The following is a 22,700-nucleotide window of genomic DNA, read 5'->3' as shown; positions in this document are numbered from 1 at the left end:
ACAGCTCTCTTAAAAAGTCAGACAAACAAACATAGCATTTAAATCTTTGATCCTTTAATTGAAAAACTGCCTGAACAAAAGATGTTCTACAAATTGAGACTTTATGATTTCCACCTGAAGCAGGTCTGAGACCGGACAGTCAGACCATATGACATATTAGAAAATATCGGGATTTAACAGCAAGGTCAGGCAGATAGGTATCAGACAGTTTCTTACCATCTTAAAGCATTAAAGGTTAGCCTTTATTGTGTTAGAGATCACAGTAACATGACTTAAAATTTAGCTGATCTAAATACTTCTCCTCTGCTTATTTTCACCAATTCTGAGTTAATATTTATCATCAGTATTTATAATTGATCTCATTAAACCATTTAACTATTTAACTGCAGCAGATCTATGAATCAATGGATCTGTTATCTTAACAGAGCAGCAACGTGCTTTATATAAAGGTTTAAAGTGAGTTAGATTATTAGGAAATAAACAAAAACACGGCAATAAAAGGCACAACGAGAGTCAGATATCACCAATGAGTTTCTTGAAGAAGAAAACTCTAAAAGAAATTTAAAGATAGCTGCAGTAAGTCTGAGTCATAACAAGTCAAGTCAAGGTTTGTTTTCATGGCACATTTAAAAACAGCCACAGCAACCAGAGAGCTGTACAGCTGAACACTATATTAATACTATTAGCAAATTCTAACCCTGCAGATAAATATTAATTAATCTAACAATAAACATTGAATAAATTAGTGAAATAAAAACAGTGTTTACAGTTAAAGACATGCCTCTAAACCAGACATGTGTCACTGGAAAAGGAAAGGCTTTGTGACCTCAGCAGGCACCCCGGTTAAACACTTGAATCAATTACTCGAACTATATTATGCCATACTTGAACCAAAACAAGTTGCTAGAGTCGAGTGCAGAGGACATCAAAAGGGAGATGGGAGAGTAGCGAGAGGCAACAATGCGGCAGATAAGGCAGCAAAAACAAAAGCAGGGTATACTGCATTTAACCAGATGTCTCAGAAAACATTGGAGGAAAAATCACAACGAGAATTATGTTTAGAAAACATTAAAGAACTTCACGAAGCAGCGGCACTATCTGAAAAGCAAGCATGGAACGAAAAAAAAAAGATTCCACAGGACGCTGCTGGAATCATGAAGGCAAAATAGTAGCTCCAACTGGACTACTAAATTTGCTATGTCAAGAAGCACACAGTAGAGCTCACTGTGCTAGCTCAAAAGTAACAGCGCTCATTTCACAACACTGGTGGCACCCCCACCTAAAAGACACAATAAAATATTTTGTGCAATCTTGTGAAATTTGCAAGCTGTTCAATCTCAAAGCAGGACTAGGTAGTTTCCCAGTACCTGATGCCCCTTGGAAACAGATAGTATTTGAGTTTACTGACATGGGAGCAGCGAACAGGTCTGAAGGTAAACTATTTCTTCTAGTGTGTGTAGCTCCCTTTTCTAGATGGGTAGAAGCCACACCTACTAAAACCGAAAAAGGAAAAGAAGTCATTAAATGGCTTACAAGAGAAATTATTCCAAGATTTGGGGTACCAGAAGTGATAAGATCAGATAATGGTACTCACTTCTCCAATGAAGAACTAGGAGAAGTGGAAAAATTGTTTGGGATTACACATAAGCTCGGTGCAGTCTCTCACCCAGCTTTACAAGGACTAGTGAAAAGAGCAAATAGAACCATCAAAAAGGCCGAACAGAAGTCTGTGCAGACACACAGTTAACCTGGGCTGAAGCTCTACGTATTGTGTTAGCCTAAGATTTACTCCAAATGCCACCATGAATGTTGTCATGTTGTCTCACATGAGGTCATGCCAGGGAGGAAACACCCTGTCCATTTACAACTGCACCAACAGGCTCACCCCTTGTTGTACTACAGTATGGAAACTTGTGTGAATGTGAAACAACTGAATAACACGGTGATGAGTATATCTCAGCAGGTTACAGAAATACTCACCAAGGAACAGGACCAGGAAAGTGAACAAACTTAACTGGTCCTCTCCTATATGGACAGGACGCAGAAGCTACAACACATTGTGTAAAGGTATGGTTTACTGAGAATAGACTGAGTAACTGGATCCACAAGGATCACTGTACTCAGGCTCAAGATCCTACCGAAAGAACATTAACTGAGGTCCGGACTGACTTAGGAACCTCACCTGCTGACAAAGACTAGACCACGGGGACTAAAACTCTATCAGAGACTGAACGGACCACTGACGATGAAACCAAAGGAAAACACCACTGTGGAGACTAGACTGTAGAACCACAGTAGCAGAAACAATAAAGATTTCAATAACTAATTTTCACACCTCTCCTGTGTGAAAGTCAGACATTAAAAGCTCAAGTTACAAAGAACTACAACAGTAATCTGGACACACCCTCTCTTCCCACCACTCCACACCAGGTGACTAAAAGATCTCTGGAAAATGGCAACAACCCACTTCAATTACAATTTATTGAGAAACAAGATACAAGGTACAATCCGATCTGTGCTCAGTCATGACATGTTGGTCAAACGAAAAAGATATGAATGGGATGAATAAAATGTTCTGTGAGAACAGTTTTAATCATGTGTTCTGGTTCATTCGAGAATTTACATGGGAAATGACCCAAGTTGTTTAATCTGGTGCAATCAATCAATGAATCAATCAATCAAACTTTATTTTCATAACACTTTTCATAGAAGAAAATGATAGAAGAAAATAAAACAAAGCAGTGAAACCCAAGGCCACATATAGACACACATACACACACACACACACGCACATCTATACGTACACATACACCCACATACATCCATACATACTGGAAGGAAGAAGTAAAGATTAAGTAAAACATAATAAACTGAGGCAGAGCTGCTCGAAGTAAGGTAAAGCACAGAGCTTTGAACTGCACGATTAAAGGCCTAATTCATGTCAAGAAAAAACAAGAATGATCCTGAACAATTTAGCTAACATTCCAAAACTGTTATGAGGAAAAAATAAATAAAAAAAAATATTACAAAATAATATCAAGAATCTGGGCCCTTAGGTCAAAGCATGCATGCAAGATAACAGTGATCAATAACCAACCAAAGATCTGAACACAAGCACGATGCTGTGGCACTGCTAAGGAAAAAGTTAGCAGCACAAGGCCACATGGCTCATCTAAAAAATAAATAAATGAGGAATTGAGACAAATAGAAAAATAGAATAAACCTTTGTCTTTGATTCTAATTTGTATGGAAATATGTTATTGTATCATGTGATGTTATAAGAAACTCTGATGTCACACTGTTGGTACCCCATGAAGTGTTTCTAATTCAAATGGAGCAGAAAAAACTTAATGCTGATCCTGAACTGTCTGTGGATGGCTCAGCATCACGAAACACAGCCACTGGTAAGAATTAAATAGAATTTAGTATAAAGTAACAAGTGAGAATTAAGCAGATCGTGCTGAAATTTTATCAAAAGCACTCTGAGCTGAATTAAGAGGACAGACAATATTTATCCCAAAAAGGTTAATCAGTTACTCATTGAGAAGAAATGGCTGCTTTCTTGATGCTGTGCTGCTCCCAAAATGAACTCTAACCACAAACATTTCTGTCCTGCAGCAGCAACACAGGAGCAGAAACTGCAGTGGAAGAGTTCAGCAGAACTAACATACGGATGAGACTAAGTCTCATGGGGGGGTGGAGATACAACAATTAATCATAGTTTACTAACACTTCTCAAGATTTTCCCAAAATTCTGTGAGTCTTTGTCTTCCTTTTGTCTTTTGTTCTATGTTGTCTTGTGTTTTGTCTTTGTCTTGCTGTGTTCTCTAAATGGTTTGAAGTTTTTTCCACAGAAAAGGTTGATGGTACTGGATTTCACATTAATGCTGTACAGCAGGTTGGTGAGTCTAAAGGTACTGTCCTAAAACATGTTTTCTATCAACTGGCCAGTTGTTTTGTTTTTCATTTCATTTATTTATTTATTTTTTTCGGTTTATTTATTTGTTTTTGTTTGGGGTTCACATGAAAACTTAATTTGTCGACCAATGAATACTGGGATTGAACCTGTTAAAAGGCAATTCCTGAATATAAAACATTGTGAAAATGACATGTTGTGCTGCTCAGTTCTCTCTCCTGCTAACATTCATCCACAGCTTAAATTAACTGCATCTGCAGCAGAACCTCTAAAGGACTCACAGCCAAGTGACTGACAAGACGTCAGTCTGAAATTCTGGGAGGCACGATCATCATGCCAAGATAATGGTTGAACAACCATACAACCTTCAACCACTGTCAACAAAATAATCTGAATTATCTCCTTAATTGTCCCAAAGAAAAAGATTAGTTAGGGAAAACGGGTGGTAAAGACCCCTTTGTGGAAGTGAAGTGCTGGTAACCTCTCCTTCCTAGTTAGCTCAGACTGCTGGACTGAGATTCAGCCAGAAGGACAACCAAACACCAAGCAGTGACAGGATTGGACCACAAGAGACTGAGCTGCACTACACCACTCTGCACAATGTTATCATAAAATTTTCACTCAAAAGAAATTGTTAGTTTTTACACTACATCTATCATTACTCATCTGTTCTCAACAGGGTCATATCTTCATATTCAAGTCATGTTTAAATGTCTGTACTGTATTGTTTTGTGTTTTGTGATGTTCCTCTTTAGTTTAATGATTTTAAGTAGACCAATTACTAATCATAGGAATTCATACATATGTCCTTTGCCATTGGTGTGAATCGGCTGTTCGGAGCGGGACCTTAGGCACTGAAAGGTAATTAAGTGGTCGGTCGCCAAGGGGGAATGGGGCCATAGGAGAATTTTCCCGGATATCAGCCATCGGGTTTTTCGCTCCTATTCGCTGCGAACAGTGGACGATCCTGATGGTAATGTTAATTGCCTTAAGCACTTTTTGAGTTTCAATATTTTATGAATTGTTGTAGCTTAGTTAATTATTGTTATGTGTTGTAATGGTACTTATGGGTGAGCAGGGTCTTGCCACTGCTTAAACCACATATAGTTTTGGGCCAAAATGAACTAAGATTCTACACAGAGATTGGGTTTGGGGCCACATACACACACTAATTTTAAGACATATTGAAACATTTATTAATTTATTCCTTGCATACACGTACAGGCTTGATACTTATAGCTTTTAAGAAATGTGCTCATTGCAGAGTTATGATCAGTTGAGTAATGAAGGTTGAACTATTCTGGGAAAGAGGTTCTGTTCCCAGCATCATGATAAACACTCCTGATACAGAAAGGTTTAGCTAACGCATTACAATTATTTTACACATGCATATGCAATTAAAACTTGCTTGCTGCTGATAATTGCAAAGAAGAACAGCTTACACATAACAGCTCACATAATGAAGTTATATCAAAAGGGGGATAACAAGAATCTCCTGTCTGGTTGTGCTGCACCTCAAGGTAGTTGGCCACTTGCAGTTTGGGGACCTGCTAAGTTGGCTGCCGCTAACAGGTGTGACACAATACAGAATATAACATTCCTACCTCATTTAGTTGACATGATTAAATCATGTCAAAAGGGGGAGTTGTTATAATTGGCTTTGTTCTTAGAAATTATAAATTCATTTTCTGTATTTTACTAAATAACCTATGTTCCTAGCTGGTACTTTTCCACTCTGCTCATACTGCACAACAGATGACCTTAAATGGTCCAAGACCTTAGAATGACATAAACAACTGGGTCAGACAAAACATCTCTATTAGGGCAGATAGGTCTGGTACATTAGACACCTAAAACAGCACTCACACATACACACACATTGTTTATCACATCCAAAGAACACAACAAGGACAGCAGCTGGCCTGATCATGCCACTCAAAACTGGCCAATTATACTCTGACAAGAAATATGACATGTTTCCGGATAACGGGTCTCGGCCTGACGTATTTCCTGCGGGAGCTCTGGCACTCAATATACGCAATATACTCTACCTGTGACCACTATTAAATACTTTTTTAATAAACGATTTCTCCAGCTTATTCTTGGGCTTCCAATGAAAAAATCGGGCTAACAACACTGTGAGGACCATGTGTGCTGAGTTCATTTCCATGTTGATGTTGTCTAAGTCACCCAGTATGCACAGTGTGGGGCATGCAGGAATGCTACACTTTAGCCATGTTGAAAGGTCCGTACAGACTTCAAACCAGAACTTCTGGACAGGCGCACAAAACCACAAAGCGTGTGCATAATCATCAGGTGTGTTATCTGTGCAATCTGAGCAGATGTTTGAGTGTGTTAGACCCATCCTGAACATCCTTTGTCCTGTATAGTGTGTTCTATGAAGAATTTTGTATTGTATGAGCTGTAAATTAGGATTTCGAGTCATTCTAAAGGTGTTCAAACATGTTTGTGGCCAGAAGCTATGACTAGAAATAATATATAAATCTCACTCCCATTTTGAGGATGGTAGAGACATTGTGTCATCTATCTTAGATAATAATTTATATATTTTTGATAGTAGTTTTGGAATGCAGATGCTTAGAAACTCTGCTACCCTAATCGGGAGTTGTAAGTCTGGTTGGTGGAAGATATATTTCTTTGTTATTATAGACTTAAGTTGTTGATATTCTAGGAATTTATTGCTGCCTATCTCATGTTGTGATATGAGCTCATCAAATTAAATAAATGTTCCATTTTGGATTATATGTTCCAGATGTTTGATTCCTTTGATCTTCCACAGAGGAAAGTTTAGCATTTTTTTGTTTTGCAGGATGTCAGGATTGTTCCAGATGGGTGTAAGCTTACACGGGACATGTGAAGACTTTGTTATTTTAAGAAATTCCCACCAGGCTGTCAGAGAGGTGCTGATGTTAATGCTTTTAAAACATTTGTGATTTTTTTACGTTTTGACTAATAAGTGGCAGGTCAGAGATTTCCAGATTATCCCACAATGCTTGTTCTATATATATCAATGGTTAATCTATTGGGCTAGGTGCAAACTATGTTTTATATATACTGTAACCTATTGGCTAAGGAATAGTGCTGAAAATGAGGTAAATCTAATCCACCACTTTCCTTGGTTTTCTGTAGCGTTTTTAAACTAATACGTGATGGTTTGTTTTTCCACAGAAATTTGGAGATGCATGAATCTAGTGACTTAAACCAAGTAGCAGATGGTTTTATGGGGATCATTGAGAACAAATAGTTAACTTTTGATAGTATCATCATTTTAATGGTTGTAACTCTCCCCATAAGTGATATAGGTAAGGACTTCCAACTAGAGAGATCGTCCTCTACTGTCTTTAATAATTGCACATAATTTAGCTTTGTTAGCTCTGAGAGCCTGGAGGAAATGTTTATGCCTAAATATCTAATATTTCCTGACTGTAAAGTGATCGCAGGTATATTCTGGACCCTACAGTTAATGGGCAGAACTGTGGTCTTAGACCAATTGATAGAGTAGTCAGAAAGTGCTGAGAATTTATTTAAGAGTGTGATCGTGTGAGTGAGAGACGTCTGTGAGTTCTGGAGGAAAAGTAATACATCATCAGCATGAAGACTTATTTTATGCTCAATATTTTGGGGTTGGATGCCTTTAATATTTCTATCTTGTCTGATAGCAGCTGCTAAAGGTTCGATGAAAATAGCAAAAAGTGAGGGAGAAAGTGGGCAACCCTGTCTTCCACCTCTCTGCAGACTGAAGCTTGGAGAAGTTTGATCATTAGTCCTGACACTTGCATTTGGGGAGCTATATAATATCCTTATCCAGTTGATGAAGTGTGACCCAAACCCGAATTTGTTTAATGCTGTAAATAAAAATTTCCAGTTCACTCGATCAAATGCTTTTTCTGCATCTAGAGAGACTATTGTCTACCAGGAACACCTGAAAGCAGACAAGCAGAGAACAAACAAACACACAAACAAACAAAAACAAGCACAAGTAGTGGCAATCGCATACAACACAACTGTGGATATAGATGACCTGAGGCGACATGGTAATACATCAACTGCTACTGGACTAATGAATGTGTGTTGTGTGTGTGTGTGTGTGTGAGAACATGCGACACCCATGGCACAGGACCTACATGATAACCGTGCTTAGTTATGAGTGTATAAGTGTACACGGCCACAATCCACAGCCCCCCCAAGCAATCAGAAGCAGGCAGAGAGGGCCACAAGACCCAGGCCACCGGCAGCCCCCCTGGAGCACAGAACCCAGGATGCCCACCGCAGGGACAACCACGCATACACCCAGTAGACAGCAGAGGAAGCCCCCGGACAGAGCCCCCATAAGCATAGGGCAGAGGCCCTCCGGGAGCCAGGGGCAACAGCCCACCGATCCCACCAGGCCCCAGCCGCCCAGACATGGGCCATGCACCGGACCCGGGCCCCAGGAGCCCGAGCGCCCCAATACCCCCCGTTAGAGGCCCCACCCAATACCTGGGAGGGCCAAGCGCCCCAGACAGCCACACAGTGGGTCAGCGCCTGCCCCAGCGCCCCTGGCCAAGTGCCCTGGGAGTCAAGACGTGCCCACAGGTGGGTGAAGTCGCGAGCAGTGGGGAGAGGCAACGCCGCCCCCCCATTGGGAGAAGCACAGGAAGGCCAGGCGACAGCAAGTCCCAGACCCAGGCCCAATCATCACCACACACACTTTCACGTCCCATACATCCACACGTCCTCCCTCCCTTGACTCCGCTGGGATGTAGCGCAGCGGGCACACCAGGGGGCCAGCAGCCCCCCAGCCACCACAGACCTTGAACCAGCAGAATAATTAATTCCTCCTGGCCACTCCTGCCCGAGCAGCAACCAGGAAGCAGGGGTATGAGAAGACCCCTCCCCTCACCCTTCTGGCTCTTCAATATTTTCTAATAGTGAGCGATTAAAATTGAGGGGCAGCCAACCTTGTAGAACTGGGAGCGCGGCCCTCTGGGCAGCCTACATACCCAAAGAGCCCCGCCCACCAGATGCCACTCAGTGCAACCACCCCGCAAGACCTAATGTGTGTGTGTGTGTTTGATAAGTAGTGATGTCTAAGGTGTAAATAAAACAGGGGCGGGGAACTGCAGAGTGCAGCCAAGGGGACCACCTACGTGGCCCCATCCACTACACCCCACAGAACACACACGCCCCCAAAACCCTTCATGTGTGAGTGTGTGCTGTGTACAGGAGCCAAAAGGGAGAGGGGTATGGGGATATATACCGGGGCAGCTACTCTCAGCTACCGGGGCAGGTTTATTGCAGAAAGCAAGGGCAGAAAAAGACGAAAAAAAGAGCAGTAACATTTCTTGCAGACTGTCAGTATTTTTTTTGGAGAAGTTAAATTCTCTATTCAGACGCAGTCCTCTGCACCTCTACCACAGCACGTGCCAGACACAACGTCATCTTTTCCAGGGACACATCCTACTACACTAGCAGATAAGACACATCTTCCTAACATCACACTCAATAACAGAAGCATGCCATTTAGCAAAATAAAAAACTGACCATTTATACAGATTCAGCATAAACAGCTTAGGCTGTACATGTGGACATGTGTAATTGGAAAAGAAAAGGTTAGATATCCTTAGCTTTGTCATAATTGCTCTCACCCTAAGATGATCTCATCCCAACCCTGCTTCCTTCTTCCCCCATTCAGCCCTGAGAGTGAGGACAGATTCTGATTGATCATGGGCCTGTACTTAAAGAGTACCAGAGTTACATATAGTTATTTAGTCAAAAAATTTACAATGATAATGGAAGTTTTTACTAGAGCATTTATCATCAATTCAATAATTAATTTATTTTTAAATAAATTTGAATGGGAGAAATACCACATTGAATGGACAATCTGAAAACCGCTTTTCAATGCAAGTATTACAGTGAAGAGATAAGAAGCAATACAATGTCCAAAATAAATCCAGGAAGAACAGACTGTTTAAAACTAAACATTAGAACCAGTTTGTTGTTGAATTAAGATTTAACAGCTCTCTTAAAAAGTCAGACAAACAAACATAGCATTTAAATCTTTGATCCTTTAATTGAAAAACTGCCTGAACAAAAGATGTTCTACAAATTGAGACTTTATGATTTCCACCTGAAGCAGGTCTGAGACCGGACAGTCAGACCATATGACATATTAGAAAATATCGGGATTTAACAGCAAGGTCAGGCAGATAGGTGTCAGACAGTTTCTTACCATCTTAAAGCATTAAAGGTTAGCCTTTATTGTGTTAGAGATCACAGTAACATGACTTAAAATTTAGCTGATCTAAATACTTCTCCTCTGCTTATTTTCACCAATTCTGAGTTAATATTTATCATCAGTATTTATAATTGATCTCATTAAACCATTTAACTATTTAACTGCAGCAGATCTATGAATCAATGGATCTGTTATCTTAACAGAGCAGCAACGTGCTTTATATAAAGGTTTAAAGTGAGTTAGATTATTAGGAGTAAGTCTGAGTCATAACAAGTCAAGTCAAGTCAGCTGAACACTATATTAATACTATTAGCAAATTCTAACCCTGCAGATAAATATTAATTAATCTAACAATAAACATTGAATAAATTAGTGAAATAAAAACAGTTTTTACAGTTAAAGACATGCCTCTAAACCAGACATGTGTCACTGGAAAAGGAAAGGCTTTGTGACCTCAGCAGGCACCCCGGTTAAACACTTGAATCAATTACTCGAACTATATTATGCCATACTTGAACCAAAACAAGTTGCTAGAGTCGAGTGCAGAGGACATCAAAAGGGAGATGGGAGAGTAGCGAGAGGCAACAATGCGGCAGATAAGGCAGCAAAAACAAAAGCAGGGTATACTGCATTTAACCAGATGTCTCAGAAAACATTGGAGGAAAAATCACAACGAGAATTATTTTTAGAAAACATTAAAGAACTTCACAAAGCAGCGGCACCATCTGAAAAGCAAGCATGGAACGAAAAAAAAAGAGATTCCACAGGACGCTGCTGGAATCATAAAGGCAAAATAGTAGCTCAAACTGGACTACTAAATTTGCTATGTCAAGAAGCACACAGTAGAGCTCACTGTGCTAGCTCAAAAGTAACAGCGCTCATTTCACAACACTGGTGGCACCCCCACCTAAAAGACACAATAAAATATTTTGTGCAATCTTGTGAAATTTGCAAGCTGTTCAATCTCAAAGCAGGACTAGGTAGTTTCCCAGTACCTGATGCCCCTTGGAAACAGATAGTAATTGAGTTTACTGACATGGGAGCAGCGAACAGGACTGAAGGTAAACTATTTCTTCTAGTGTGTGTAGCTCCCTTTTCTAGATGGATAGAAGCCACACCTACTAAAACCGAAAGAGGAAAAGAAGTCATTAAATGGCTTACAAGAGACATAGCAATTAAATCTTTGATCCTTTAATTGAAAAACTGCCTGAACAAAAGATGTTCTACAAATTGAGACTTTATGATTTCCACCTGAAGCAGGTCTGAAACCGGACAGTCAGACCATATGACATATTAGAAAATATCGGGATTTAACAGCAAGGTCAGGCAGATAGGTATCAGACAGTTTCTTACCATCTTAAAGCATTAAAGGTTAGCCTTTATTGTGTTAGAGATCACAGTAACATGACTTAAAATTTAGCTGATCTAAATACTTCTCCTCTGCTTATTTTCACCAATTCTGAGTTAATATTTATCATCAGTATTTATAATTGATCTCATTAAACCATTTAACTATTTAACTGCAGCAGATCTATGAATCAATGGATCTGTTATCTTAACAGAGCAGCAACATGCTTTATATAAAGGTTTAAAGTGAGTTAGATTATTAGGAAATTAACAAAAACACGGCAATAAAAGGCACAACGAGAGTCAGATATCACCAATGAGTTTCTTGAAGAAGAAAACTCTAAAAGAAATTTAAAGACAGCTGCAGTAAGTCTGAGTCATAACAAGTCAAGTCAAGGTTTGTTTTCATGGCACATTTAAAAATAGCCACAGCAACCAGAGAGCTGTACAGCTGAACACTATATTAATACTATTAGCAAATTCTAACCCTGCAGATAAATATTAATTAATCTAACAATAAACATTGAATAAATTAGTGAAATAAAAACAGTGTTTACAGTTAAAGACATGCCTCTAAACCAGACATGTGTCACTGGAAAAGGAAAGGCTTTGTGACCTCAGCAGGCACCCCGGTTAAACACTTGAATCAATTACTCGAACTATATTATGCCATACTTGAACCAAAACAAGTTGCTAGAGTCGAGTGCAGAGGACATCAAAAGGGAGATGGGAGAGTAGCAAGAGGCAACAATGCGGCAGATAAGGCAGCAAAAACAAAAGCAGGGTATACTGCATTTAACCAGATGTCTCAGAAAACATTGGAGGAAAAATCACAACGAGAATTATGTTTAGAAAACATTAAAGAACTTCACAAAGCAGCGGCACCATCTGAAAAGCAAGCATGGAACGAAAAAAAAAAGATTCCACAGGACGCTGCTGGAATCATAAAGGCAAAATAGTAGCTCAAACTGGACTACTAAATTTGCTATGTCAAGAAGCACACAGTAGAGCTCACTGTGCTAGCTCAAAAGTAACAGCGCTCATTTCACAACACTGGTGGCACCCCCACCTAAAAGACACAATAAAATATTTTGTGCAATCTTGTGAAATTTGCAAGCTGTTCAATCTCAAAGCAGGACTAGGTAGTTTCCCAGTACCTGATGCCCCTTGGAAACAGATAGTAATTGAGTTTACTGACATGGGAGCAGCGAACAGGACTGAAGGTAAACTATTTCTTCTAGTGTGTGTAGCTCCCTTTTCTAGATGGATAGAAGCCACACCTACTAAAACCGAAAAAGGAAAAGAAGTCATTAAATGGCTTACAAGAGACATAGCATTTAAATCTTTGATACTTTAATTGAAAAACTGCCTGAACAAAAGATGTTCTACAAATTGAGACTTTATGATTTCCACCTGAAGCAGGTCTGAGACCGGACATATGACATATTAGAAAATATCGGGATTTAACAGCAAGGTCAGGCAGATAGGTGTCAGACAGTTTCTTACCATCTTAAAGCATTAAAGGTTAGCCTTTATTGTGTTAGAGATCACAGTAACATGACTTAAAATTTAGCTGATCTAAATACTTCTCCTCTGCTTATTTTCACCAATTCTGAGTTAATATTTATCATCAGTATTTATAATTGATCTCATTAAACCATTTAACTATTTAACTGCAGCAGATCTATGAATCAATGGATCTGTTATCTTAACAGAGCAGCAACGTGCTTTATATAAAGGTTTAAAGTGAGTTAGATTATTAGGAAATTAACAAAAACACGACAATAAAAGGCACAACGAGAGTCAGATATCACCAATGAGTTTCTTGAAGAAGAAACCTCTAAAAGAAATTTAAAGACAGCTGCAGTAAGTCTGAGTCATAACAAGTCAAGTCAAGTCAGCTGAACACTATATTAATACTATTAGCAAATTCTAACCCTGCAGATAAATATTAATTAATCTAACAATAAACATTGAATAAATTAGTGAAATAAAAACAGTGTTTACAGTTAAAGACATGCCTCTAAACCAGACATGTGTCACTGGAAAAGGAAAGGCTTTGTGACCTCAGCAGGCACCCCGGTTAAACACTTGAATCAATTACTCGAACTATATTATGCCATACTTGAACCAAAACAAGTTGCTAGAGTCGAGTGCAGAGGACATCAAAAGGGAAATGGGAGAGTAGCTAGAGGCAACAATGCGGCAGATAAGGCAGCAAAAACAAAAGCAGGGTATACTGCATTTAACCAGATGTCTCAGAAAACATTGGAGGAAAAATCACAACGAGAATTATGTTTAGAAAACATTAAAGAACTTCACGAAGCAGCGGCACCATCTGAAAAGCAAGCATGGAACGAAAAAAAAAAGATTCCACAGGACGCTGCTGGAATCATGAAGGCAAAATAGTAGCTCAAACTGGACTACTAAATTTGCTATGTCAAGAAGCACACAGTAGAGCTCACTGTGCTAGCTCAAAAGTAACAGCGCTCATTTCACAACACTGGTGGCACCCCCACCTAAAAGACGCAATAAAATATTTTGTGCAATCTTGTGAAATTTGCAAGCTGTTCAATCTCAAAGCAGGACTAGGTAGTTTCCCAGTACCTGATGCCCCTTGGAAACAGATAGTAATTGAGTTTACTGACATGGGAGCAGCGAACAGGACTGAAGGTAAACTATTTCTTCTAGTGTGTGTAGCTCCATTTTCTAGATGGGTAGAAGCCACACCTACTAAAACCGAAAAAGGAAAAGAAGTCATTAAATGGCTTACAAGAGAAATTATTCCAAGATTTGGGGTACCAGAAGTGATAAGATCAGATAATGGTACTCAATTCTCCAATGAAGAACTAGGAGAAGTGGAAAAATTGTCTGGAATTACACATAAGCTCGGTGCAGTCTCTCACCCAGCTTTACAAGGACTAGTGAAAAGAGCAAATAGAACCATCAAAAAGGCCGAAAAGAAGTCTGTGCAGACACACAGTTAACCTGGGCTGAAGCTCTACGTATTGTGTTAGCCTAAGATTTACTCCAAATGCCACCATGAATGTTGTCATGTTGTCCCACATGAGGTCATGACAGGGAGGAAACACCCTGTCCATTTACAACTGCACCAACAGGCTCACCCCTTGTTGTACTACAGTATGGAAACTTGTGTGAATGTGAAACAACTGAATAACACGGTGATGAGTATATCTCAGCAAGGAACAGGACCAGGAAAGTGAACAAACTTAACTGGTCCTCTCCTATATGGACAGGACGCAGAAGCTACAACACATTGTGTAAAGGTATGGTTGACTGAGAATAGACTGAGTAACTGGATCCACAAGGATCACTGTACTCAGGCTCAAGATCCTACCGAAAGAACATTAACTGAGGTCCGGACTGACTTAGGAACCTCACCTGCTGACAAAGACTAGACCACGGGGACTAAAACTCTATCAGAGACTGAACGGACCACTGACGATGAAACCAAAGGAAAACACCACTGTGGAGACTAGACTGTAGAACCACAGTAGCAGAAACAATAAAGGTTACAATAACTAATTTTCACACCTCTCCTGTGTGAAAGTCAGACATTAAAAGCTCAAGTTACAAAGAACTACAACAGTAATCTGGACACACCCTCTCTTCCCACCACTCCACACCAGGTGACTAAAAGATCTCTGGAGAATTGCAACAACCCACTTCAATTACAATTTATTGAGAAACAAGATACAAGGTACAATCCGATCTGTGCTCAGTCATGACATGTTGGTCGAACGAAAAAGATATGAATGGGATGAATAAAATGTTCTGTGAGAACAGTTTTAATCATGTGTTCTGGTTCATTCGAGAATTTACATGGGAGATGACCCAAGTTGTTTAATCTGGTGCAATCAATCAATCAATCAATCAAACTTTATTTTCATAACACTTTTCATACAAGAAAATGATAGAAGAAAATAAAACAAAGCAGTGAAACCCAAGGCCACATATAGACACACATACACACACACACACACGCACATCTATACGTACACATACACCCACATACATCCACACATACTGGAAGGAAGAAGTAAAGATTAAGTAAAACATAATAAACTGAGGCAGAGCTGCTCGAAGTAAGGTAAAGCACAGAGCTTTGAACTGCACGATTGAAGGCCTAATTCATGTCAAGAAAAAACAAGAATGATCCTGAACAATTTAGCTAACATTCCAAAACTGCTACCAGGAAAAAAAAAATTTAAAAAAATATTACAAAATAATATCAAGTATCCTGGCCCTTAGGTCAAAGCATGCATGCAAGATAACAGTGATCAATAACCAACCAAAGATCTGAACACAAGCACGATGCTGTGGCACTGCTAAGGAAAAATTTAGCAGCACAAGGCCACATGGCTCATCTAAAAAATAAATAAATGAGGAATTTAGACAAATAGAAAAATAGAATAAACCTTTGTCTTTGATTCTAATTTGTATGGAAATATGTTATTGTATCATGTGATGTTATAAGAAACTCTGATGTCACACTGTTGGTACCCCATGAAGTGTTTCTAATTCAAATGGAGCAGAAAAAACTTAATGCTGATCCTGAACTGTCTGTGGATGGCTCAGCATCACGAAACACAGCCACTGGTAAGAATTAAATAGAATTTAGTATAAAGTAACAAGTGAGAATTAAGCAGATCGTGCTGAAATTTTATCAAACGCACTCTGAGCTGAATTAAGAGGACAGACAATATTTATCCCAAAAAGGTTAATCAGTTACTCATTGAGAAGAAATGGCTGCTTTCTTGATGCTGTGCTGCTCCCAAAATGAACTCTAACCACAAACATTTCTGTCCTGCAGCAGCAACACAGGAGCAGAAACTGCAGTGGAAGAGTTCAGCAGAACTAACATACGGATGAGACTAAGTCTCATCGGGGGGGTGGAGATACAACAATTAATCATAGTTTACTAACACTTCTCAAGATTTTCCCAAAATTCAGTGAGTCTTTGTCTTCCTTTTGTCTTTTGTTCTATGTTGTCTTGTGTTTTGTCTTTGTCTTGCTGTGTTCTCTAAATGGTTTGAAGTTTTTTCCACAGAAAAGGTTGATGGTACTGGATTTCACATTAATGCTGTACAGCAGGTTGGTGAGTCTAAGGTACTGTCCTAAAACATGTTTTCTATCAACTGGCCAGTTGTTTTGTTTTTCATTTCATTTATTTATTTATTTTTTTCGGTTTATTTATTTGTTTTTGTTTGGGGTTCATATGAAAACTTAATTTGTCGACCAACGAATACTGGGATTGAACCTGTTAAAAGGCAATTCCTGAATATAAAACATTGTGAAAATGACATGTTGTGCTGCTCAGTTCTCTCTCCTGCTAACATTCATCCACAGCTTAAATTAACTGCATCTGCAGCAGAACCTCTAAAGGACTCACAGCCAAGTGACTGACAAGACGTCAGTCTGAAATTCTGGGAGGCACGATCATAATGCCAAGATAATGGTTGAACAACCATACAACCTTCAACCACTGTCAACAAAATAATCTGAATTATCTCCTTAATTGTCCCAAAGAAAAAGATTAGTTAGGGAAAACGGGTGGTAAAGACCCCTTTGTGGAAGTGAAGTGCTGGTAACCTCTCCTTCCTAGTTAGCTCAGACTGCTGAACTGAGGTTCAGCCAGAAGGACAACCAAACACCAAGCAGTGACAGGATTGGACCACAAGAGACTGAGCTGCACTACACCACTCTGCACAATGTTATCATAAAATTTTCACTCAAAAGAAATTGTTAGTTTTTACACTACATCTATCATTACTCATCTGTTCTCAACAGGGTCATATCTTCATATTCAAGTCATGTTTAAATGTCTGTACTGTATTGTTTTGTGTTTTGTGATGTTCCTCTTTAGTTTAATGATTTTAAGTAGACCAATTACTAATCATAGGAATTCATACATATGTCCATTGCCATTGGTGTGAATCGGCTGTTCGGAGCGGGACCTTAGGCACTGAAAGGTAATTAAGTGGTCGGTCGCCAAGGGGGAATGGGGCCATAGGAGAATTTTCCCGGATATCAGCCATCGGGTTTTTCGCTCCTATTCGCTGCGAACAGTGGACGATCCTGATGGTAATGTTAATTGCCTTAAGCACTTTTTGAGTTTCAATATTTTATGAATTGTTGTAGCTTAGTTAATTATTGTTATGTGTTGTAATGGTACTTATGGGTGAGCAGGGTCTTGCCACTGCTTAAACCACATATAGTTTTGGGCCAAAATGAACTAAGATTCTACACAGAGATTGGGTTTGGGGCCACATACACACACTAATTTTAAGACATATTGAAACATTTATTAATTTATTCCTTGCATACACGTACAGGCTTGATACTTATAGCTTTTAAGAAATGTGCTCATTGCAGAGTTATGATCAGTTGAGTAATGAAGGTTGAACTATTCTGGGAAAGAGGTTCTGTTCCCAGCATCATGATAAACACTCCTGATACAGAAAGGTTTAGCTAACGCATTACAATTATTTTACACATGCATATGCAATTAAAACTTGCTTGCTGCTGATAATTGCAAAGAAGAACAGCTTACACATAACAGCTCACATAATGAAGTTATATCAAAAGGGGGATAACAAGAATCTCCTGTCTGGTTGTGCTGCACCTCAAGGTAGTTGGCCACTTGCAGTTTGGGGACCTGCTAAGTTGGCTGCCGCTAACAGGTGTGACACAATACAGAATATAACATTCCTACCTCATTTAGTTGACATGATTAAATCATTATAATTGGCTTTGTTCTTAGAAATTATAAATTCATTTTCTGTATTTTACTAAATAACCTATGTTCCTGGCTGGTACTTTTCCACTCTGCTCATACTGCACAACAGATGACCTTAAATGGTCCAAGACCTTAGAATGACATAAACAACTGGGTCAGACAAAACATCTCTATTAGGGCAGATAGGTCTGGTACATTAGACACCTAAAACAGCACTCACACATACACACACATTGTTTATCACATCCAAAAAACACAACAAGAACAGCAGCTGGCCTGATCATGCCACTCAAAACTGGCCAATTATACTCTGACAAGAAATATGACATGTTTCCGGATAACGGGGCTCGGCCTGACGGATTTCCTGCGGGAGCTCTGGCACTCCGAGTCCAGCGCTGCAATATACTCTACTTGTGACCACTAATAAATACTTTTTTAATAAACGATTTCTCCAGCTTATTCTTGGGCTTCCAATGAAAAAATCGGGCTAACAACACTGTGAGGACCATGTGTGCTGAGTTCATTTCCATGTTGATGTTGTCTAAGTCACCCAGTATGCACAGTGTGGGGCATGCAGGAATGCTACACTTTAGCCATGTTGAAAGGTCCGTACAGACTTCAAACCAGAACTTCTGGACAGGCGCACAAAACCACAAAGCGTGTGCATAATCATCAGGTGTGTTATCTGTGCAATGTGAGCAGATGTTTGAGTGTGTTAGACCCATCCTGAACATCCTTTGTCCTGTATAGTGTGTTCTATGAAGAATTTTGTATTGTATGAGCTGTAAATTAGGATTTCGAGTCATTCTAAAGGTGTTCAAACATGTTTGTGGCCAGAAGCTATGACTAGAACTAATATATAAATCTCACTCCCATTTTGAGGATGGTAGAGACATTGTGTCATCTATCTTAGATAATAATTTATATATTTTTGATAGTAGTTTTGGGATGCAGATGCTTAGAAACTCTGCTACCCTAATCGGGAGTTGTAAGTCTGGTTGGTGGAAGATATATTTCTTTGTTATTATAGACTTAAGTTGTTGATATTCTAGGAAATTATTGTTGCCTATCTCATGTTGTGATATGAGCTCATCAAATGAAATAAATGTTCCATTTTGGATTATATGTTCCAGATGTTTGATTTCTTTGATCTTCCACAGAGTAAAGTTTAGCATTTTTTTGTTTTGCACGATGTCAGGATTGTTCCAGATGGGTGTAAGCTTACACGGGACATGTGAAGACTTTGTTATTTTAAGAAATTCCCACCAGGCTGTCAGAGAGGTGCTGATGTTAATGCTTTTAAAACATTTGTGATTTTTTTACGTTTTGACTAATAAGTGGCAGGTCAGAGATTTCCAGATTATCCCACAATGCTTGTTCTATATATATCAATGGTGCATCTATTGGGCTAGGTGCAAACTATGTTTTATATATACTGTAACCTATTGGCTAAGGAATAGTGCTGAAAATGAGGTAAATCTAATCCACCACTTTCCTTGGTTTTCTGTAGCATTTTTAAACTAATACGTGGTGGTTTGTTTTTCCACAGAAATTTGGAGATGCATGAATCTAGTGACTTAAACCAAGTAGCAGATGGTTTTATGGGGATCATTGAGAACAAATAGTTAACTTTTGGTAGTATCATCATTTTAATGGTTGTAACTCTCCCCATAAGTGATATAGGTAAGGACTTCCAACGAGAGAGATCGTCCTCTACTGTCTTTAATAATTGCACATAATTTAGCTTTGTTAGCTCTGAGAGCCTGGAGGAAATGTTTATGCCTAAATATCTAATATTTCCTGACTGTAAGGTGATCGCAGGTATATTCTGGACCGTACAGTTAATGGGCAGAACTGTGGTCTTAGACCAATTGATAGAGTAGTCAGAAAGTGCTGAGAATTTATTTATGAGTGTGATCGTGTGAGTGAGAGACGTCTGTGAGTTCTGGAGGAAAAGTAATACATCATCAGCATAAAGACTTATTTTATGCTCAATATTTTGGGGTTGGATGCCTTTAATATTTCTATCTTGTCTGATAGCAGCTGCTAAAGGTTCGATGAAAATAGCAAAAAGTGAGGGAGAAAGTGGGCAACCCTGTCTTGTACCTCTCTGCAGACTGAAGCTTGGAGAAGTTTGATCATTAGTCCTGACACTTGCATTTGGGGAGCTATATAATATCCTTATCCAGTTGATGAAGTGTGACCCAAACCCGAATTTGTTTAATGCTGCAAATAAAAATGTCCAGTTCACTCGATCAAATACTTTTTCTGCATCTAGAGAGACTATTGTGGTTTCCAGGTTGTTGACGGTAGAATAGTCTATGATCTATGAAACTGATCTATGTTACTGTCTGATGGTTCATTTTGTGATGAATATAAGGTTTTATAGAAGTCCCTAAAAGCATTGTTGATTTCATGGGTGACATTTCCTTTTCAGTCTTGGTGGAATGAACTCTTCAAATCAGCTTTTCATTCAGTTGGGGTGGAGCGCTTAGCTTCGCCGTCCACCCTTTTGTACACATGTGGATAAAAGAGAGTGATGCGAGTCCCTCTTTGTGATTCTGCCATCTGCGGAAGTATTGTTAGGAATAAAGGAACAGGATAAAGTTCCAAACATTTTAATTGTTCAGCAATGCCTTGTAGATGTAATTTATCCAATAAACATTTTTTTTTATTGTTGCCCACCAGAAAAGAAAAGATTCAAAGTCTGTAGTTACTTGATTTCTAGCTTTAAATTCATCTGGGACTCAGAATTCCAATGCTATCCAGGTACACTATGTTGTCAAATGAACCTCCAGACACAGTTAAATGCTTGAGACATTGCAGCTTCTCACCCAAGGCCTTAAAGTCCCCCTCAGGGAACAGACGGAAAGGCATCAGTAGTTGGGCTATTGTGCAGCTGCCAGTTAGGCAGAAGGACGGACCTCAGTTTCATATCCCCACACAGCCACCAGAGGTCTGCTCTCATGGAAGTTTGGTTCCGAAACCAAGATGCTGAGTAGTTACCTGCGTCCTGAGTGACAATAGATGGATTCTTGACAATTATGTGACATGAGTGTACCCACATTCTTACCTGTACCCCTGTGGATGAAACATATATAAATTACCCGTATAAGCCAACGCTGAGGGCAGTTGTCTATTTTCTTAACTGCTGGCTTTAGCACATTCAATACAATTAGATTGGATATTTTGTCAATCTGTATACATTCTAACAAAATTCCAACTGATACACAGGCGATTCTTCAGAAATCTTGTATTAACATACATTTCACATATGTACTTTTCAGAATACACATGGGCTTTTTGGTTGTCTTTACATAAAATAATTGAGCATAAGTCAATGTCAGCCACCCCATCTATTCCTGCAACAAAAAAATAGGTTGACAAGTTGTCTGTTGGACCTGAGGGACCTCCTATCTCTGTGGTCAGTCTGTGTCCGTGTGATTCATTGTAGTGCATTATCTTTTAGTTTTTTATTAATCTGTGCTTAATCCCATAGAATTAGGAATACGATAATAAGAATAATGATTAACAATACACAACTGGTTCCTTTTAACCTACAAATCCTGGTAATTTAAATGGATGCCACGGCTGCTGTCTGTCTATCCCTGTCTTATTTTAGCCACACCCTATGTTCTCGTTTTAGCCGTTGTTTTCTTCACTGAGGTTGAGACGAACCCCCTCCTGTTGAGAGAATTCCCCTTTGTAGTCAGACTTATGCCTCAGAGAACGGTGGTGGGTAACTAATCTTTCCCTACTTCTGCAGGTCGTGGCCTTACTAGTTTACAGTGTGATAAGTGCATCCAGGATATATTAGTTTAGCTGCTGTGGTTTCTGTAAGCAGTACCTGATATGGACCTTCCCACCTTGGGCTGGAGCAGTTATCTTTCTTTATCACTTTGATGAGGATCCAGTCTCCAGGTTTTAGAGATTCCTCCAAAGGGTCACCTGGAACAGACACTAGACAGAAGAGATCTCTCTACTTGTTAACATTTTAACCATGTATCCTGCTAAGGTTTCTTCTCTTTCTTCATCATGTCCGGTGAATAGTTTTAACTGTGGTTGTAAAAATGGTCATACATTATACATTATCTCAAATGGAGTTAATCCTGTGCTAGTTAGAGTAATATGCATGTTTAGGACTACTAGTGGTAAACAGTAAACCCAATTCTTCCCAGTCTCTCTTGACCTAATTATTCAATTGTGTCTTTCCAGCAAACCTGCTGATTGTGGATGATATGCAGAGTGGTTTCTGAGATCCTTTTTTGCTTTTAAGTTCTTCGCCATCAGGAAGATAATATTGTTTACAAAGTGCGTCCCTGTTATCACTGTAGATTTTTTCAGGAATTCCAAATCTAGGTAATATTTAATTCACCAGTGTTGAGGGTACATCTGCCTGTGCATTTGGAAATACTTCACTTCATTTGGTAAAACAT

Source organism: Leuresthes tenuis, unplaced genomic scaffold (genome assembly GCF_036924035.1).
Source record: "Leuresthes tenuis unplaced genomic scaffold, fLeuTen1.0.hap1 SCAF_13, whole genome shotgun sequence".
Taxonomy (NCBI): Eukaryota; Metazoa; Chordata; class Actinopteri; order Atheriniformes; family Atherinopsidae; genus Leuresthes; species Leuresthes tenuis.
Note: the sequence above shows the minus strand (reverse complement) of the source record.